This window comes from Rhinolophus ferrumequinum, chromosome 5, assembly GCF_004115265.2.
Source record: "Rhinolophus ferrumequinum isolate MPI-CBG mRhiFer1 chromosome 5, mRhiFer1_v1.p, whole genome shotgun sequence".
Taxonomy (NCBI): domain Eukaryota; kingdom Metazoa; phylum Chordata; class Mammalia; order Chiroptera; family Rhinolophidae; genus Rhinolophus; species Rhinolophus ferrumequinum.
Genome location: NC_046288.1, coordinates 14,526,917 through 14,547,087, shown reverse-complemented (window position 1 = coordinate 14,547,087; position 20,171 = coordinate 14,526,917). Strand labels below are relative to the sequence as shown.

The following is a 20,171-nucleotide window of genomic DNA, read 5'->3' as shown; positions in this document are numbered from 1 at the left end:
TATTTTGTGCCAATCCCTTCTGGCCTACAAAGTTTGTTTGAGAAATCAGCTGACAGTCTTATGGGGGCTCCCTTGCAGGTAACTCACTGCTTTTCTCTCATCATTTTAAGAGTCTCTCTTTGTCTTTAACCTTTGGCATTTTAATTATGTGTCTTAGTGTCAGCCTCTTTGGGTTCATCTTGTTTGGGACTCTGTGCTTTCTAAATTTTTGTGTCTATTTCCTTCGCCAGGTTAGGAAAATTTTCAGTCATTATTTCTTCAAATAGGTTTTGATCATTTGCTCTGTCTTTTCTCCTTCTGGTACTCCTCTCATGTAAATGTTGGTATGCTTGATGTTGTCCCAGAAGTCCCTTAAACTGTTCTCTTTTTTCCTTTTGCTGTTCTGATCGGGTGTTTTCCACTACCTTGTCTTCCAAGTCACTGATTCAGTCCTCTGTTTCATCCAATCTGCTGTTGATTCCTTCTAATGTATTCTTCATTTCAGTTATTGTATTCTTCATTTGTTTTTTTTAATGGTTTCTATGTCCTTTATATGTTTACTGTCTCTTTTTGGACGTCATCACTGAGTTGATCTATTTGTCCCCATGTTCACTGAGCATCCTTATAACCAGTGTTTTTAACTCTGTATCTCTTAGATTGCTTGACTCCATTTTGTTCAGTTATTTTTCTGGAGTTTTTCCCCTGTTCTTTCATTTGGGACATGTTTCTTTTTTTCCTCATTTTGGCTGCCTCTCTGTACTTGTTTCTATGCATTTGGTAGATCTGCTACATCTCCCAGTCTTGGCAGAGTGGACATATCTAGTAAGTGTCCTGTGGGGCCCAGTGGCACAATCTCCCTGTACCTGAGTCAGGTGCTCCAGGAGTGTCCCTTGTGTGAATTGTGTGTGTCCTCCTGTTGTAGTTGAGCCTTGATTGCTGTTGGAACATCAGTGGTTGGGGTTGACCTTCAAGCTGACTGGCTGTGAGGAGTGGCCACAACCACAGTGGGGTCTAACCCCATGAAACGAAATTTGCCCTAGGGGTGCTCTGTTGCCTGCTGATACCAGTTTTTGGGTGTTCCATTTGTAGAGCTAATCAGGTGGTGTTCTGTTGTGATCTGAAGCTGGCCACTGGCTGTGTTGGTTCTGGGGCCTCTTGAGCGGGGTTCTGGTTGTAAGCCAAGTCAGCCACTGCCTGTACATGGCCTGGTAGCTCCTGATAGAAGCTACAAAGTGATCCAAGTTTGGTAGCTGCCTGTGCTGGGCCCAGAGGTGCTTGGGAGAGGCCATGCTGCAACCTGAAGCTGGCTCCCACAAGCACCAGGCCTGGGTCCACTGTGCAAAAGGCACAGGGCACAATGACGCCAGCCACTGCCTGCCTTGGGCATGCAGATTTTGAAGAGTTTTTAAGAAAGTTTGCAGTGCAGACCAAGGCCTGCTGCCCTTCCGGCACAGCTACTGGAGGAGTCAATGGTGGTACATGAGTTGGGTAGAAAGGAATCTCAGAGAGTCTCCAGGGTGTGGCGAGCAGTGTTCACCAGATTAATGCAGATTCCAATTTGGTGCCCGTTTGGTACCTGCAGGCTCTGTGGGCAGAGGGCTTAACACAGGGACAATCTTCACTGGAGCTTATGGTGAGTGTCTCAAAATGAGTAAATCTGTGTATGGGCCCTTTAAGAGGATGCCTGGGTTTCCAGCATCCCTCCATCTGACCAGGACAGAATCCATGCCGATCTTCCCAGCCCTGTAGCCCTTGGTTGGGGAGCACAGTATAGGGCTGGAACCCCTTGCTCCTAGCTGGGACCTCTCTAGCTGAGATATCCCTCCCTATTCCCAACCACTATATGTGGGTACGGGACCAGCCTATTTCACATCTCTAGCCCTCCTACCGGTCTCAACGTGGCTTCTTTTTATATCCTTTGTTATAGGAGTTCTATTCAGCTAGTCTTCAGATGGCTCTCCAGATTTATTGTTCAATAATTTAGTTGTAATTTTGATGTGATCATGGGAGGAGGTGAGCACAGCATTTATCTACTCTGCCACCTTGACAGGAACCTTTCCTAAGTTGATTTCAAAGATAGACTAATAGAAGTCATCTTCAAGATGCCTCTTCAAACCTAGATCAAATCCTAAGCAGCCAGCTTTGTGCTGCCTCCTCCTGGATTCCTTTAATTGTCAAGAATTAAAAGGTATTGGGTCGGCCTGGTGGTTCAGGTGGTTAGAGCTCCATGCTCCTAACTCCGAAGGCTGCCGGTTCGATTCCCACATGGGCCAGTGGGCTCTCAACCACAAGGTTGCCAGTTCAATTCCTCAAGTCCCGCAAGGGATGGTGGGCTCCGCCCCCTGCAACTAAGATTGAACACGGCACCTTGAGCTGAGTTGCTGCTGAGTTCCCGAATGGCTCAGTTGGTTGGAGCGCATCCTCTCAATCACAAGCTTGCCAGTTCGACTCCCACAAGGGATGGTGGGCTGCACCCCCTGCAACTAGAAATGGCAACTGGACCTGGAGCTGAGCTGCGCCCTCCACAAGTAAGACTGAAAGGACAGCAACTTGAAGCTGAATGGTATCCTCCACAGCTAAGATTGAAAGGATAACAACTTGACTTGGAAAAAAGTCCTGGAAGTACTGTTCCCCAATAAAGTCCTGTTCCTCTTCCCCAATAAAATCTTAAAAAAAAAAAAAAGAACTAAAAGGTATAGAAGGCATTCCTTTAGAAAAAAGAGAAAGAAAACAAAATCACCACCACCATTACCCACCCCGCCAACAACAACATATGAATCTCAAGCTACTGTGATACCTGAAGTCCCAAAAGTTAAAAAAAAAAAAGAATACAATCTCTAACCAAAAATAGTCCAAGACAGTTTAGCTTCCATTATGCATGATCCCTTCCTTTGTAAGTCTCAACAAAGTGCTCAGACACACCATTTAGGGAAGGATAAGTAGGACATTTGTCTACTTTCCTTCCTACCAGCCAGTACTACCACATTTTCCCGAAAATAAGACGGTCTTATATTAATTTTTGCTCCAAAAGATGCATTAGGGCTCATTTTCAGGGGATGTCTTATTTTTTCATGTACAACAATCTACATTTATTCATGTACAACAATCTACATTTACTCATTTATTCATATACAAAAATCTACATTTATTCAAATACAGTCCTGTCATCATCTTCTGGAACATCGTCATAACTCTCCAAACCCTGAATTCTGGCTTGAATTTCTTGCGACTCTATTTCCTGTAGAACCATTGCCCCCAATCTCTCATGTCCAGCAATAGAACTCTGCTTAAATGAGCACTTCTTGTCCATGTAGGCTGCTCGTAGTGCATTGGCAACACAGCTGTCAGTGGTTTTATCCCATGAATTCTTCACCCAAGTCACGACCTCTTGCAGTGTAGGCTTTACAAGGTTTCCACGTTGATTTCTCTCCATTCTATTTTCAATGTAATCATTGATTTCCATGCGCAAATGGTCCTTGAACGGCTTGTTTATTGCAGTATCAAGAGTCTGGAGATAGGCAGTCATTCCTGTGGGAATCATTATTTGATCTATTCTTCTCTCTGCAAGAAAGTTCTTCATGTCTTTAGTGCGGTGAGTGCTGGCTGAATCCCAGACTAGCAGACCTCTTTGGCCACCTTGCAAAACATGTGGCAGCGTTAAATTGACCCACTTCCTTATAACTCCTTGTGTGCACCAAGGTTTTTTGGTTTCAAGAACATAAATGCCTGAAACATGTTCGACCTTATCTTTTTTGCCCTTAGGGATGATTAGAGGTGGGGCTTTCTTTCCTTCCACACGAATTGCCCAAATACAGGTAACACATGCACTTTCGTAACCAGTGGAGGGAATGTAGATTGACGAGGCACTCCTCTGATCAATTGTCGTTTGAGATCCTTGGCCGATAAACACTGTAGTTTCATCCATAGCAATCATGTTGGAGAGTTGGTATTTAGAAAGGTCGATACCATCAACAAAGGACTTGAATGCAAGTGCACATTTAATAACTTCAGTATCTTCCAGCTTGAACAGTGTTGTTGATATTAGAGACATCCAGTCAGTGTTGTGATGCTTTAAATTCTTCTGGGGATATTTCTAACTGTGGTACCATTGCAAGGGCAAATGCTTGAATATCAGCCCTGCGCACAACCAAAGCCTTTGCTCTTCTGTCAGCAATCCATTCACAGATGATGTCTTCCAGCTCAGGAAATAATGGTTGCTGACCTGATCCACACTTGCGCTTCTTAGCATTGCCCTCGTCCACCTGTTAGTTGAGGTTATTGTATACTCTGCTTGCCATTTTTGGACCATTCGGAGATCCAACTTCATGTCTTTGCAGAGAGCCATAAGATTCTTGCCCCAGGAATCCTCCACGATTCCTTTCTTGTATTCGATGGAATAGCTCTTTCTTTTTGCACTCATCAAATCTGGGAGTCAAAATATTATTCCTTTTAAATCTACCATTAAATCAAGTGTTAATTGAAGACTTAAGAGACAGGAGTTGCAACAAAAATGATGACAGTTAAGAATGATGGTCCACACAAAAGCGACGAAAAATTGCAGGCACCAAAATTCAGAAAATGTTTCTTTATTTCACACGAGTGCATTAAGTACATCCGTTAAAATACATGACATATTGAATTATGAAGATTCATATTAGACACAACCACCTCCATTCATTATCAAGTGCACACATAATTCGTGCGTTGTGTGTGTACTCCAATTGGTCATTCAGCAATAAGTCTCGAGTTCATCTGTTTACATAGGCGTTTACCTCTCATCCAAAGGCACCCGCTTAGCTATTTACAAATACTTAATTATAATTTATATGATCATTTATTTTAAGTATTAATGTCAATAATATTAATTATTTATATTTAATTATATATTAATATTATTTCACAATCCAATACATCTGTCGTGTGTTGCAACAGATGTACTAAATGCGTCCGTCTGGCTAACGATCTTAACTCGGGCTTATTTTTGGGGTAGGGCTTATATTATGAGCATCCTGAAAAAATCATGCTAGGGCTTATTTTCAGGTTAGGTCTTATTTTCGAGGAAATGCAGTATCAAAACAGTATTTGCGTTTCCATGGTAACTCCAAACCCCTCTCACCCTTCTTTCTTATGGATTCTGATACATTCCCAGTATCCTCTTTGTAAGGTACAGTTGAGAGAAATAGCATAGGTCAGAAGATTGGAAAGGGGATACAGTGTAGACCTAGAGAGCCACTGATTAATTATAAATTAGCATTTTTCAATATAGCATGACAAAGATCTATGATGTGAAAACAGTTCCCATATATTATGTCGTATAAAAGAAACTTGCTTTGGCCTCACTTGCTTCTCATTATCCCTTTTCTCCTTTATCGCCCTTTGCAGCTTTTTTGTTTCTTCTTTTTTTTGATTTACATTTTTTTCATTGTGTCCTTTATCTCACTAGTCCTCCTTTTCCCTTTTCTTTACACGGCTTAGTACATTGTAGAAATGTATATTTCAAAATTTGTCATACTGCATTTTTTTGTTCTTGAATAGAAATTGGGCAAGAGTAGGAATTTAAGATACAAGAAATTTGTTATATTCATTTTCTGCCTCTTTAGAGAAATAGTGCCTTCTAGTGTTTGCAATAATGTTTTGTATTTGCACCATTTCCATTCAAATGAAAAGTAAAATACTTTCACTTTTTGTAGTTGTTCTACCATATTTATTAAATACATAGATAGCATTATTATCTCTATTTTAGAGATTTCAAACCCAGAATCAAAAAACACTTATTTAATGATGAGTTGAGGATAGCTTCGACCAACCATATGAAAGGGTTACAAACATGTATTCCACTTAATGCACTCCCAATTCAGCTGCCATTAGTCACTAACTGGTGAGGAGACAGATCACAAAAATATGATTCATGATATAGCAAAGCCCACTAAAAAGAATGCCATAGACAGAGAATTGCAAAAGCTGATTGCTTCAGGGCACCATGAATAGGAAATGTTGCAGAAGTGTCACTCATTTTTTCTATTCCTCAAGGTAACCTTTCTAGGGGTGAGTTGATTGACATGTCTTCTTTGGTTCTGCTACTTCTGAGTCACCTGTATTTCTCTTAGAACTGGCCATGTTCTTTTGGAGAAGAGCAGTGCTCTCAGAGAGGCAAATATATTCCTTAAGAGATTTAACAGATATGAGAAGTTAGGTGTTACCCAGTATTTCCCAACTTCCTGTGTGTTTGAATAAGCATTCCCTGAAATGCATTCTCACTTGTTGATCATTATAAAAATGTGAGGAATAGGTATGCATGTGTAGATCTATGGAATTGTGTTAGGGTTCTCCAGAGAAACAGAATCATTAGGATGTGTGTGTGTATTATTTCTATTTTTTAATTTTTATTTATGAAGAGATTTGTTACAGGGAATTGGCTCATGCAGTCATGGAGTCTGAGAAGTCCCAAGATCTGCAGGATGAGTTGGCAAACTGGAAACCAAAGAAAGCTAATTCAGTTCCAGTCCCAAGTTCAAGGGCCTGAGAACCAGGAGAGTCAATGTTTCAGTTCTAGTACAAAGGCTGGCAGTCTTGAGATCTAGGAAGAGTTAATGTTTCAGTCTGAGTCTGAAGACAGGAAAAATTCTTCCTTCCTTGACGGAAGGTCAACTTTTGTGCTCTATTCATGTCATCAACTGATTAGATGAAGCCCACCCACACTGGGGGAAATCTGCTGTACTTTACAGTAAATCTACTGATTCACATGTTAATATCTCCAGAAACACCCTCAAAGACACACCCAGAATATTGTTTGACCAAATGTCTGAGCATCCCTTGGCCCTGTTAAGTATATACGTAAAATTAACCATCACAGATATTATCAACATGTATAAATTAAAGTACGTTTATTTCTTTGTACTGCATATCTTTAAAATGTTTACAGCACCATTGTTTTATAACCAAGATATGATTTCAATATTTGTCATTTGAGTCATATGAATTTCTTTCTTCAAAGCAGTATACTACATAATCTCTAAATGAATTATTGCAGACAGTACCTTTGCTCTGCAAATAACTGGAAGGAATATGGAGATAAGATATAATGAATAGCAATCATCTATTTGGGATTAGCTATGTGTTTGTACATTTAATTCTCACAATAATCAATTGAAGTAGGTAGGATTACTATTATTTTAGAGATGAAGAAGCTGACTCAGAGAGGTTAAATACTCGATCCAAAGTTGCACAATTATGAGGTGGTGGAGCCAAAATCTGACTTTAGAAATATTTTACTTAAAAGCCCATATTCTTTCTACTTCAATTTGTTATCATTAATAAGCTATATAACTGGAGGCAAACAAACTTCTCCAGGTTTTAGTTTCCTATTTGCAAAATGTCTATGAACTACATGATTTCTTAGGTCTTGATTGTTAGGCTGGTGGCAGAGATTTCAAATGGTTTACCCAATATCCATTAACCAATTCTTTCTTACTATGTAATAGAATGGGGAAAATCTCCTTTAGCATACATACTTTCTTTTGACTTTCATTCTTACTCTTATTCCTACTTGGAATGCAGACATGATACTAGAAGAAGCATCATGTCCCAATTCCTTGGTGCAGTGTTTGTTTTCTACTGTTCTCCTAGTTAATGATCTTTTCAACTTGATTCCAGAATCCAATGTTGGCCTTCAAAGTAGAGTGCATCCACAAGCAGGGTGGAGCAGGAAAATTATGTGGGTGTCAAAAGAAACATTGATATTTTAAATCATAGGTCTTTCCTGAATTCAGGGAAAACCTTTGTCATTGAGTAATTTGGAAAATATAGAAAAAACAAATTAGCAAAAAAAAAAAAAAAAGCCTGTTATTCCAAAATTAAGAGAAAACCATTTTTGAAATTTTACTGTGTTTGACTTCCAGTTCTGGTCATAGTGGAAAAATTCACTGTGAAACCTCACAAAACATATTCAGCAACTATTTTTAGACTGTGTACAATAAACAGCATAGACTGTAGTTTCTAAGACAAAGGGAACTCATGAGGTGAGTCCCATGATTGATCAGCTTTCTGCCTGGGGACAATGTCCTAACTATAGTGCAGACAGCTTGAGTCTCAGCAGAGCATAGAAATCCTGCTGAACTGAGGAGGCAGATATGAAAGTCTGTGGCATCTGAGTTGGCTAACATCTCTGGGGTAAAGCATTGGAGAGGAAGAAGCTGTACAGCAAGGGAGTCCCAGATCGATCTATCTATCTACCTACCTACCTACCTACCTACCTACCTACCTACCTACCTATCTATTAATTTATATAGGTACAGTATATACAGATATAGATATATAGATATACAGTATATATAGCTATATATAAATATATCTATAAATATTTCTATCAACACAGAAAAAGCATTTGGCAAAATTCAATAACTATTCATGACAAATTCTCATCAAATTAAGAATAGAAGAGAACCCCCCTAGTCTGAGAAGAAACAAGTACAAAAACTGCAGCTAATATCATACTTAACGGTGAACTAGGGAATGCTTTCCCTCTAAGAATGAGCATAAAGATAGGATATCCACATTCACCACTTCTATTATTATTGTATTGGAGGTCTTAGCTAATGCAACAAGGCAGGGGGGAGAAAAGATAGATTCAAAAGGAAGAAGAAAAACTGTTTCTATTCGCAGATCACAATTGATTGCTTACATAGAAAATCCTAGGGAATATAACAAAAAAAAACTATAATAAATGAATTTAGCAGGGAAGCAGGTTAAAGAATCAATTGTCTATCAGTGTACTAGAAATCATTTGTTTGTCATTGTATCAGCAACAAATTATTGGAAAATAAAAAAATTTAAAATACTATTTTAAATAACATAATTAGGAATAAATTTAACAAAAGATGTCCAAGACCTCTTCATTGAAAGAAAGTAAAAGATGACTAAGAGAAATTAAGGATCTAAATAACAGAAAAATATAACATTCATGGATTGGAAGACCCAAAATTGTTAAGATGTTAATTATTCCTAAATTTATCTATCGAATCAATGCAATGTTAATCAAACTCATTGAAGACTCTTTGGAGAAATGGATAGCAGATTTCAAAATTTACAATTTATATGGAAATGCAAGAAATGAAAACAGCCAAAACAATTTTGGATATCTTATTGTTTCAATGCTATTTGTTAAAAGACTTTCCCCATTTGGATTAGTTTGATGCCTTTGTCAAAAATAATCTTATAAGTGTGGATCTATTCTGGGGCTCTCTATTTTGTTCCATTGATCTATTTATTGATTTTTTTGCCATTACTACACTATTTTGATTGATGGCTGTTGTTTCTGTGTCTGGTTCTGGAGCCTGTAGCCCACCGGGCAGGAAAAGAAGATACATGAGAAGTGAGAGAAGCAAGAACAAACTGAAATCTGTGAAGCTGAGCTGGACATTCCACAGGATGGATGGGAACTCAAATAGGTCTTTTATCTCTTCCAAGCCTACAACTTTAATGATGGAGGTATAATGCAAGAAATAAAGCTGGTGCCTTTTATCTAAGAGCTATTTAGGCGCTCTCCCTGGGAGTTAGAGAAACTGAAGAAGACCTGGCAGGAGTTAAGAGTTGCTGTAACCGTGGCTGCTGCCTCACACCACTCACGTGAGCCAGCAGGTCAGAGACAGCTGCAACACTTGCTAGTGCTCTGCGCTGACATTACAAATATTTTTTAAAAGATGGCTGCTACCTCATGTCTGCCTTCTAAATCTCAGCTAATATTTTTCTCTTCTGTAAACAGCCACAGCATCCACAAATAAGTATAATTTTGTCCCGTTTTCTGATCATTCTGAGTGTTAAAATTAAGGATGTAGGCTCTGGAGTCAAAAGACCTGTGGGAATCTTGTCTCTTTCATTTCCCAGTATTTAACTTTATGTCAGGGTTACTTAGCTTGCCATGTTTCAGTTTCCTCATCTGCAAAATGAGCTTATTGTGAGATTAAAAGAGTTAATTTTGATAATTTAATTACATATGTAAAGCACCTGGGAAAATGCCTGACACTAAGTAAGCACTCAGAATGTTCCTTTTTTTTTCTTGGAATTTTAACTGTATAGAACTTCCAGATCACTGTTAAATAGTATCCTCACGGTCATGCAATAGATGGCTATTACAGTTCCAGCTCAGTGATATCCAGAGGCAGGAAAAAGGGAATGACCCTGCTTTGTGTCTTTTTAAAGGATAACCAGAAGACCCCTTCTTCCATCTGAGACCCGCAGCAGATTTCCCCTCATTGATGACTGGCCAGAACTATGGCACATGCTCATACCTAACCTAATGAAGACAACCATGATTATTGGGCCAATCAAGAGTCACTTTTTGGGTCTTGGGAGGGGCCCAGACTCCCTTGAGCACATGGCCCATGGATGATGAACACTTGAACCAAAACAGACTCTGCTAAGGAGGATGGGGCAGGTGAGGGGAACGGATGTGGGTGGGCAATGAACAGCGTCTGCCTCATCAATCAGCTCAGAACATAAACATTTGAACTGATTTTCTTCCCATACCTGCACTTCTTCCTATCTTCCCTATTTCTGTTAATGATACCAAAAGTAAGCTGTGAGTTTTCTTTGCTTTCTTTCTTCCTCTTGACTTTTAAATTTAAACAGTTGGCTGGAAATATTTTACATATATATGTACATACTTTTGTCTCCATTCACATGATTACTACCCTCTTACAGGTACTCTTTACTTTTTTCCTATAGCAGTGGTTGTCAACTGTTCCCCCACACCAGAATCACCAGGAGGATTTATTAAAACACAGATTGCTGGACCCTAATTCCAAGTTTCTGACTCAGTAACCCTGGGGTGGGAACCAAGAATTTGCATTTCTAACAAGTTCCCAAGTGATGCTGATGATGTTAGACCCCACTGTTGGGAAACACTGTCCTAGAATATTTTTACAGCTACCCAAGCAGGCTTCCTTCTCCCTCTCCATTCCAATCCAGCCTACCCAGACCTGCCAGTATTAATCTTCCTAAAACACAGCATCAGCATAGCATTACTTGAAACAAAAACTTTCAATAATTTCCTATTGTCTTAGACATAAAAATCCACACTCTTTTGCATGGCTTCACGTGGGATTCTATAAATCTAAGAGAAACAGGTCTTCTGACCCAGATAATTGTTCCTTCTGGATTACTGATTGGTATATTTTATTTTCTTTCTTTATTTTTAAATAACTGCTTTATTGAAATGTAGTTCACATACAATAAAATTCATATTGTTTTTAGGAGTGATGGGGCTGGTGAAGCTGTTCATTTTTATTTTATTTTTTTAAGTAACACCTTTATTGAGACACAATTTACATACAATACAACTCACTGGTTTAATGTATACAACTTCATGGCTTTTAGTGTATTCACAGAGTTGCACAATCTCCATCATAATCAGTGTCAGAACATTCTCATCACCCAGAAAAGAAATCTCATGCCCATTAGCAGTCACTTTCCATTCTATCCCCTTTCCCGCCCCTCCCCTCCAGACCTAGGCAACCAGTAATTTACTTTCTGTTTGTATAGATTTCCCTATTCTCAACATTTCATATACACGAAATAACACAATATTTGGCTCTTTGTGACTGGCTTCTTTCACTATGCGTCATGTTTTTAAGGTTCATCATGTTGTAGCATGCATCAGTACTTTATTTTTTTAATTGCTGGATAATATTCCATTGTATAGGTACACCACTTATGTTTATCCATTCATCAATTCATGGACATTTGCACTGTTTCATTTTTTTTGGCTATCATGAATAACGCTACTGTGAACACTTGTATGCATACTGATTGGTATCTTAATATTTAAAATCCATTTCTAAAACCACAGCCTCTGAACTCCTAAAGCATGTAATTTCTGTGCCATTTATTTTAAAATTAGCATATGCTATCCTGTATTTGTATTTGTCTTTTTTTTTCTTTTTTTTTTTAAAATATGGAACACTTCACGAATTTGTGTGTCATCCTTGCGCAGGGGCCATGCTAATCTTCTTTGTATCGTTCCAATTTTAGTATATGTGCTGCCGAAGCGAGCACTGTATTTGTCTTTTAAAGAGCTATTCTATCTCCCCCAGTAAGTTTCATGAGCAGAGTCTTAATTCCTTTATGTATCCGTAACATCTAACAGTTACTTGTACACCCATAAATGTTGATGATAATAATAATGGCTTTTCTTCAAATATAAAGATTTGCCTGGGAAGAAAGATAAGAATAAACTTTGTGGTTAAAAGCTTAAGATGATCCTTCACATATATGATCAAATGGGTTTTCAACAAGGGTGCCAAGACTATTCAATGGGGAAAAGACAGTCTTTTCAACAAATGATGTTGGGAAAACTGGATATCTACATGCAAAAGAATGTAGTAGGACCCTTACCTTAAACCATATACAAAAATCAACTCAAAAGGAACGAAAAGTCTAAGCATAAACAGCCAAAACTATAAAAATTTTAGAAGAAAACAGGAAAATCTTCATGACATTAGAGTTGGCAATGATTTCTTAGCTATAACAACAAAAGCACAGCTGAGCAAAAAAAAAAGGTTAATTGGACTTCATCAACATTAAACACTTTGAATTAAAGACACTATCAAGCTAATGAAAAAGTAACCCACAAAATGGAAGAAAATATTTCTAAATCATGTATCTGATAAGGGATTAATATCCAGAATCAGTTTTTTTTTTAAAAAGCCTCCTATAACTCAACAACAACAAAACAAACAATCTGATTCAAAAGTAAGCCAAGAACTATATTTCTCCAACAAAGTTATACAAATGGCCAATAAGTACGTGAAAAGATGCTTAACATCACTTAATCAATAGGGAAATGCATATCAAAACCACAATGAGATACCAACTCACACACATTAGGATGGACATTATAAAAGAGAAAAAAGAAAAAACAGAAAGTAACAAGTGTTGACAAGGATGTGGAGAAATTAGAACCCTCCTACACTGCTGGTAGGAATGAAAATTATTCAGTCACTGTAGACAGTGGTATGGTGGTTCCTCAAAAAATTAAACATGGAATTACCATGTGATCCAGCAATTTCACTTCAAGTTATATACTCAAGAGAATTGAAGAAGGGTTTTGAAGAGATAATTTACACACTTATGCTCATAGGAGCATTATTCACAGTAGCCAAAAGGTAAAAACAACCCTAGTGTTCATCAATGGATGATGAATGGATAAACAAAATGTGATATATAAATATAATGGAATATTATTCAGTCTTAAAAAGGAAGGAAGTTCTTATACATGCTACAACATAGATGAACCTTGAAAACATCATAAGTGATAGAAGCCAGGCACAAAAGGGCAAATATTGTATGATTCCAGTTAAATGAGGTACCCAGAATAGTCAAATTCATAGAGACAGAAAATAGAATAGTGGATACCAGAGACCAAGAGGAGGGAAGAACAGAGAGTAATTGTTTAATGGATATAGAGTTTTAATTTGGGATGATGAAAAAGTTCCAGAAATGAATGGTGGTAATGGTTATACAACAGTGTGAATGTACTTAAGGCCATTGAACTGTATACTTAAAAATGGTTAAAATTATGTTTTATGTTATGTAAATTTACCATAAATAAGAAAAGTAAAAAGCTTTGGAAGTGTTGCAAGGATGCATATTTAGAGCCAGTATAAAAAAATTCCTTCATACTTAGTTTTAAATAATGACAGAAATCTAAAAATATAATTGTCTAGTGAGTAAAATAAGGCTTAGATGTTTTTAAAAAATAATTCAATTTATCAGTAAGTGTGCTTAGTCTACACACTAGTCTAGACATATTTGAAGCTCTAATTGTTGTAGTATCTAAGTGCTTTGCTGCACTTTTCAGATGGGAAATTTGAGATGTATCTTCCTTAAACAAATATACACAATTGTGGAATAATAAATTACCAAATGCTATTTAAACTACTTTTCTTTAAAACTAACATCCTTCCTAATATTAACTTAATAAAATATTATGCTAATAAGTTAAAGATGCGTGAAAATTCGTAATATTGTGAATACATCAAAATCATAAGAAGTATTAATATAAAACATAGTTGCATCAAATTCTGAGCACAATGCTTTTGTTGAAATGTTTATTTGGTATGTCTCCTACTACTTTGGATTATGTTTTTCATTACAGCTCTCTTATGCAGAGAAGCCAGGCCTCTGTAGGGTCTCCTGAAAGTACCTAAATCATGGTGCCTGCTAACTTTAGAGAGCACAGGGGGAATTCTTTTGCATATGCTTCTCTCAGCCTCTGGGAAGAGGGACCTAAAGCTGGATTTTTCATCCTGGAAAGGAGCCATTCCCTTGGATGGTACAACTGAATGCTCAGCTACAGAGAGCTAAATGTGGGTGTGACTCTTCACTTCAGGGATCACCAAGGAAGGGAAAGATTTTTATCTGTTATTCATAGGGCAATACCTGCAGTGGTCATTCTTAGTTGGTCCCTCAGAGTTTGGTCTTCCCTCTAGTGAGGAAAAGTTGTAACATTGAGCTCCTCTAAGTGATCCTGATGCACAGGCTGCAAAACAGTAGAGAAAAGAGTGGTTAGCTTCCTCAATAACAGCAATATCTAGAAGAGTAAGAAATTATGGTTGTACCTTGGAGTACGAGAAAGGGTCTTGACAGGATGCCAGTGGTTAATCAGAAGAATTTGTTGAACAAACTATAAAAGTTAAAGGCAGTTGACAAAGGCTAACAACAGCAGGGAGCTGTTGGCACCTCCAGGCTTGATGGGGTAAAGGGAGCAAGATTACCTGAATCGTGGAAAAACAATAGTAGTAGCTGTAGCTGTGGCTAAAGGAGAGAGCTATTGGACAGGAAGTGTAACCTTTGGTAGGGAAATGCAGCATTGTTAACCCTTGGCCTCATTTCCTGCCAGAGCCTCCCATTTGCCACGCTCAACTGGAATCCAGAAGGTAAGGACGTCTTGTTGATGTAGAGACAACATTGTAGATCATACCTCCAGCATCTGGGGGCAGAGTAGAGAACATTGGACAGCAGATTTGGAGGACCAAATGAAAACTATCTGGCTGACTTAATGAGGCTTATATGACTTATGAAAATCTGTATTCTAAATGAATGATAAATAATTGACATAATTGAGGGGTTGAGTAGGTAAAAGTCAGATGTGGATTTTAGTTAGTAGGAAGTTCCCATGTTGGACAGTTTATGGTCTTTGAGATGACCAAAGGAAGGAGATTTTGAAGAGTGACTTCCGGAGGATTGGGGTCTTTGCACTGGGACCCCAGTGACTCTAAGCTCTAAAATAGAGAACTCTTACTTTAAAAGACACAAAAGAATTAACCAACTCAGCAAAAACAATTGGGATGATCAGCAGAGGGCAGTCTACTGGAAAGAGAGCTGGTGTCTTGAATGTGAAGTGTAAAGGCCCCATAGCTATGTTCCACTTGTAGCTGCATATTCCTTGGACAGAGTGGAAGTATGAAATCCTTTCCTAAAAAGACTCCCATCTAAAGAATCTCTGTGCCTGACAGGATCCTAATCAGTAACTTAAGACAAGGAAACATATTTTGTGCTATTAAAACCAGCTTTCCACAACACACTGTAGATAATTCTGAAAGCCACAATAGTGGGAGTTCTGATCAATTCTCTACATTTGGGATATAGTGTAATTACAATCAATACCGTGGTGCCTACTGGCCTGGAGCTAAGTTTAGAAGTTCAACTGTGGATCTAAATGTTGTTTTCCACCTTTGCTGCTAGAGCTGGGAAAAGGTAGGGGAGAGGAGCTAACAAGATGGAAAGGGCAGAACTCAGTGAAGGGGTTTGAAAAAAGCAAAATGATCTCAAATTTATGACTGGGTGTTTCAAAAAGAGAGTTAAATGAGAGGCTTGAGTGGAATAGGCAGTGGTGAGAGACAGAGGAAAAAAGTCTCCAAAAGCTGGCAAAACATAAGGTCAGGAAAGGCCATAGAAAAAAATATTGCTCTGCATTTAGAAGAACAGGAAATTTGAATCTCAAGAGCAGTAACAGTAAATAGCAGGAGCTATACAAAAAGGAAGACGTTCACATTTCCAATGTTGGCGATTATTATCAAGGGTCAGCAAAACATTATTATGCCTTACTGTATTTTTTTATGTGAATCAACACATCAAAACACATTGTTCTGTTAGGGACAACTGAAGAGTTACCAGATTAACTTTCCTCCATCAATCTAAAACCAATTTTACAACCTTTACATATATACATTTTTCTAAATTATTCTGAAAGTGTGTGACTTTTTAGATTTAAGCCTTACGTCTAAGCAGTACAGTATACTTAAATGTACTCAAGTTTCTTTTATAATCTTCAAAAATATTGAGAATTCCAAAGAGTATTTGTTTGAGGGTTAAACAACATTGTGTTAGAAATTAAAACTGACAAATTATTGAAACACTTATTAATAACTATAATAAATCCATTACATGCTCACATAAATAATATATTTTAAGTAAAAAATAACTATATTTTCCTAACAAAAACTCTTTAATGCCTGGCTTAATAGAACATAGCTGAATTTTCATATATGCTTTTGCAGTCAATGTTGCCTATGTTGCTTTGACTTAAGTATATGAAGAAAATCCAGCCTCATCCAGATACATAGTTGGAAATTTTAATAACTTTATCAGACAATTGTGGATATTCTTCTTTAATACTACGATAAATCTAAACAAATGGTAGTTTCTTAAAGGTTAGTTGCAATGTGGAATCTGAAACATTATCAATGAACTTTTTGTACTGTTACATTAAAATCCACTGGTCTCTCTCAAACCTTAAATGGATGTTTTACCCTTACATGAATTCTGTAATATCATGCATTGGTCATTTGGAAAATATTGGTTCACTGATTTATGCAGATCTTCCAAATGTTAAAACATTTGTACAGTTTCAAGTAATCTCACTTGTTAATATCACCACCAATTTAATCAGAAATGTCTTAAAGTGTATTGGGAAGCTGTCAAGTCAAAGTGGCAGATGTGTTTTCAAAAACTATAATTTTCAGTTGAAAGTTTGAATGTTATCATTGGCAACAAATTCTTCCAGTTTGAAGTGACAGGCTCACATTGTTCATTTTTGATAAAATATCTGCCAAATACCCAACTCCTAATGAACATAATTTGTCTCAATCATTACTTCAAGTAAAAATGGTGTTCTATGAAAAATTGGCTAGTTCAGCTCGTAACTCAACCAATTCCACAAGTGCTTTGCCACATATCTTGGTGTACAGCAGACGAGCTTTATGTATCCTTCACGTGTATCACACAGAATATTAACAAGATATGTACTCAAAAGTTTAAGTTTAATAAAAATTAATAATCTCTACTGCTTCACCAAAAACATTCTAAAGTGGCATTTTTTAATCGTATGTGGTATTAATAAAATTATTACTACTACAGTAATTGTTTTTGCCCACTATTGCTTTTACATCATCAGTGCAAATGTCAATGCAGTAAAAAGGCAAGTAATGTCTTAGTTTTATTATGATAATAGTTTGGGCATTGCAGACTGCCTCCTGAAAACATCTCAGGGGCCCCCAGGTATCTGCAGACTATACTTTAAAATTAATTCTCCCCATCCCTGCTAGAATGTAAATCCCACAATTCCAGGTTTTCTTTGTCTCTTGTTCACTGATATCCCTCCAGGGCCTAGGTCATGCCTGGCACATAGTAGACATTCAATAAATAGTTGCTTAATTAATTAATTACTTAATGAAATAATTAATCAGAACTAGATCTTAACAGTGAAGAGCATATAATCTGCATTACTGGAAACTCATTTTTAAAAATTTAGTTTTGAATAGATAAAATATACAACAGGACACATGGTGAAAAGTCTCCCACTTTGCCTTCCACAAGGCAACTTAAGCTGCTTTCTCAGAGAAAACCACTGTTGTCAGTTTCTTATGTATTTCTCCAGTGATATTTTATGGATTCACAAGTATTATATACACAAGCATATTCCTTTCTTCCTTCGCACATATGGTGGTATTCTATATACAACATGGATTGCATCATGCTTTTGAAAAAGTAAACTTTTTCTTTTGGAATAATTTTAGATTTAGAGACGTTTCAGAGATTCTTGTATACTCTTTACTTACTTCTACTAATGTCAACATCTTAAATAACCCTAATACTTAGTCAAAACAAAGAAATTAACATTGTACAATACTATTAACTAAGTTACATAACTTATTCAGATTTCACTAGTTATGTCCTTTCAGTTCTGGAGTCCAGTTCAGGATACCACATTACATTTAGCATACTGCTTTTTTCCCCCCCTTAAAATGTATTTTTAGGATTGCCTCCTATCAGTTAATAGGTAGTTGCCTTATTCTCTGGAAAAACTCTCTAGAATGACTTCCTTGAAGTAGAATTTCAAGGCCAATGATTATGTGCATTTAAAAATTATCAAACCCCTTTCCCTCAAAGAAATTACCAAACCCTTCTAACTAGTACTCTTGTGATTTGAATGTTCCAAGTTTCTTTGAAGTTCTAAGACTGGGGACTGAAAGTAATACATGTAAAATACTCAAAAAAATTTGCACCCTTCACAATTATTTTTAATGTACTGGAAAAAATACACATAGCATTGCACGATTTATATAATATAAATTATACAATTGTATATACAAATATATAATTCATTGTACCATGACCCACGTATATAATTGGTTACTCTTAGGACCACTAGGGGGCTCTGCAGAAAGGGTTTTTATAATTTATTTTAGTCCGTTTAGGGAAAGGTTTCCCCATGATGCTTTAAAATTCTGAACTTTAAAAACTTGAAAGAGATCACCTAATCCAGCTTTCTTATTTTCCAGGTGAGAAAACCAAGTTGGCCAAGAGAGCTGGCATGGAGGAGAGCTGGAATCAAAAATATCCTCTTGGTTCCTGTGGCAGGGGTTCCAGAAAATCTTTTTTGCCATGTGCCTCCACTGAGTGATTCACTCCCTGTGGCTATTCCCTTTCTTTGCTGCCACAATCTTAGTAATATTTGCTAAGACAGTGTATTTGTGATATTTGTCTAATAGGGTACTTTACTAATTGGTTAAGTGAAAGAAGTGCGTGAAATATAAACTTCTAAGTAACCTTTATTATTCTAAAATGTTTTATTCAAACTATCGAATCACCAAAACCATATTACTTACCGTAAACTCTCGCAACCACTTCACATTGCCTTTCAAACTTACTTTCCATTTAAAACATTTTACTCTTTACTCATTTATTCATTCAATATTTATTAAGTGCCTATTAGTGCCAGATATTGTTGTAGGCCCTAGACTTACAGAAGTAAAGCTGCCCTTCTTCCCCGGAAAACGTCTATTTCTCCATTTTTTACTTTAATATACACGTAAATTATTTTCACATGCTTTAGTTCAGTGGTTCTCATAGTGTGGTCCCTGAACCAGGAGTAGGAGCAGCAGCATCTGGGAACTTGTTAGAAACGCAAATTGTTAGGCCTACCCCACACTCCAACGATGGGGCCCAACAATCCGATTTTTTAAACAATGGATTCCGATGTATACTCAAATTTAAAAACTATGGCTTTAGTTCCACAGCTAGGTATTATCAAAATAGATCAAAGATCAACATCTGGCTTCTAAAACCATCTCAAACATCTCCATGGAGCATGGGACCCAACAAAGACCATATTTAATTCAATGATTTGTAATACCTGGCATGATCGTAATAGTGGCTCTGTAATGGCTTCAGAACAAAAACGGACAGCGGTGGATTTTCTGGGCCTATAAGCAGCAGAAAACCGGCCGGTCTGAGTTCTGGGATAGTGTTTTCATACACAGAGCCAAGCACATTAAGCCCGTGGGTCTGCTTGAGTTCAGGGCAGTGCTCTAAGCCGACTGGGGCCGTACGAACCCATCAGGTTGGACTCCAGCCTTTGGCTGGGGGCTGGAAGCCCGGGGCATACCATACAGGTTTGAAGACAGGCGGAGGAAGAGGAGACGACCGGGGAGGCCGGAGTATGGCAGGCTAGCGCGGAAGCCGCACCCTCCAGGCCCCAAACGCCGGCAGGGCGGAGCCACGCGGCCGCAGCTCCGGCAGAGACGCGCGGCGCGGCGCGACGCGGAGCTCGCGGCTCCCGGCTCGCGGCTGAGGCGTGTGGGGCTACAACCGTAGCGGCTGCGCCGCCCGGTCGGGTCAGCGTCGTGCGCATG

The 20,171-nt window shown here is 37.8% G+C and overlaps 1 non-coding gene across 1 annotated transcript; it reads right to left on the bottom strand.

Annotated features, from left to right (window-relative positions):
- Positions 1-11,923: 11,923 nt before the first annotated feature.
- On the bottom strand, positions 11,924-12,030 carry LOC117022687 (U6 spliceosomal RNA). The gene has a single exon (XR_004423091.1). It is a non-coding gene; the product is annotated as a U6 spliceosomal RNA (small nuclear RNA).
- Between the last annotated feature and the right edge of the window lie 8,141 nt (positions 12,031-20,171).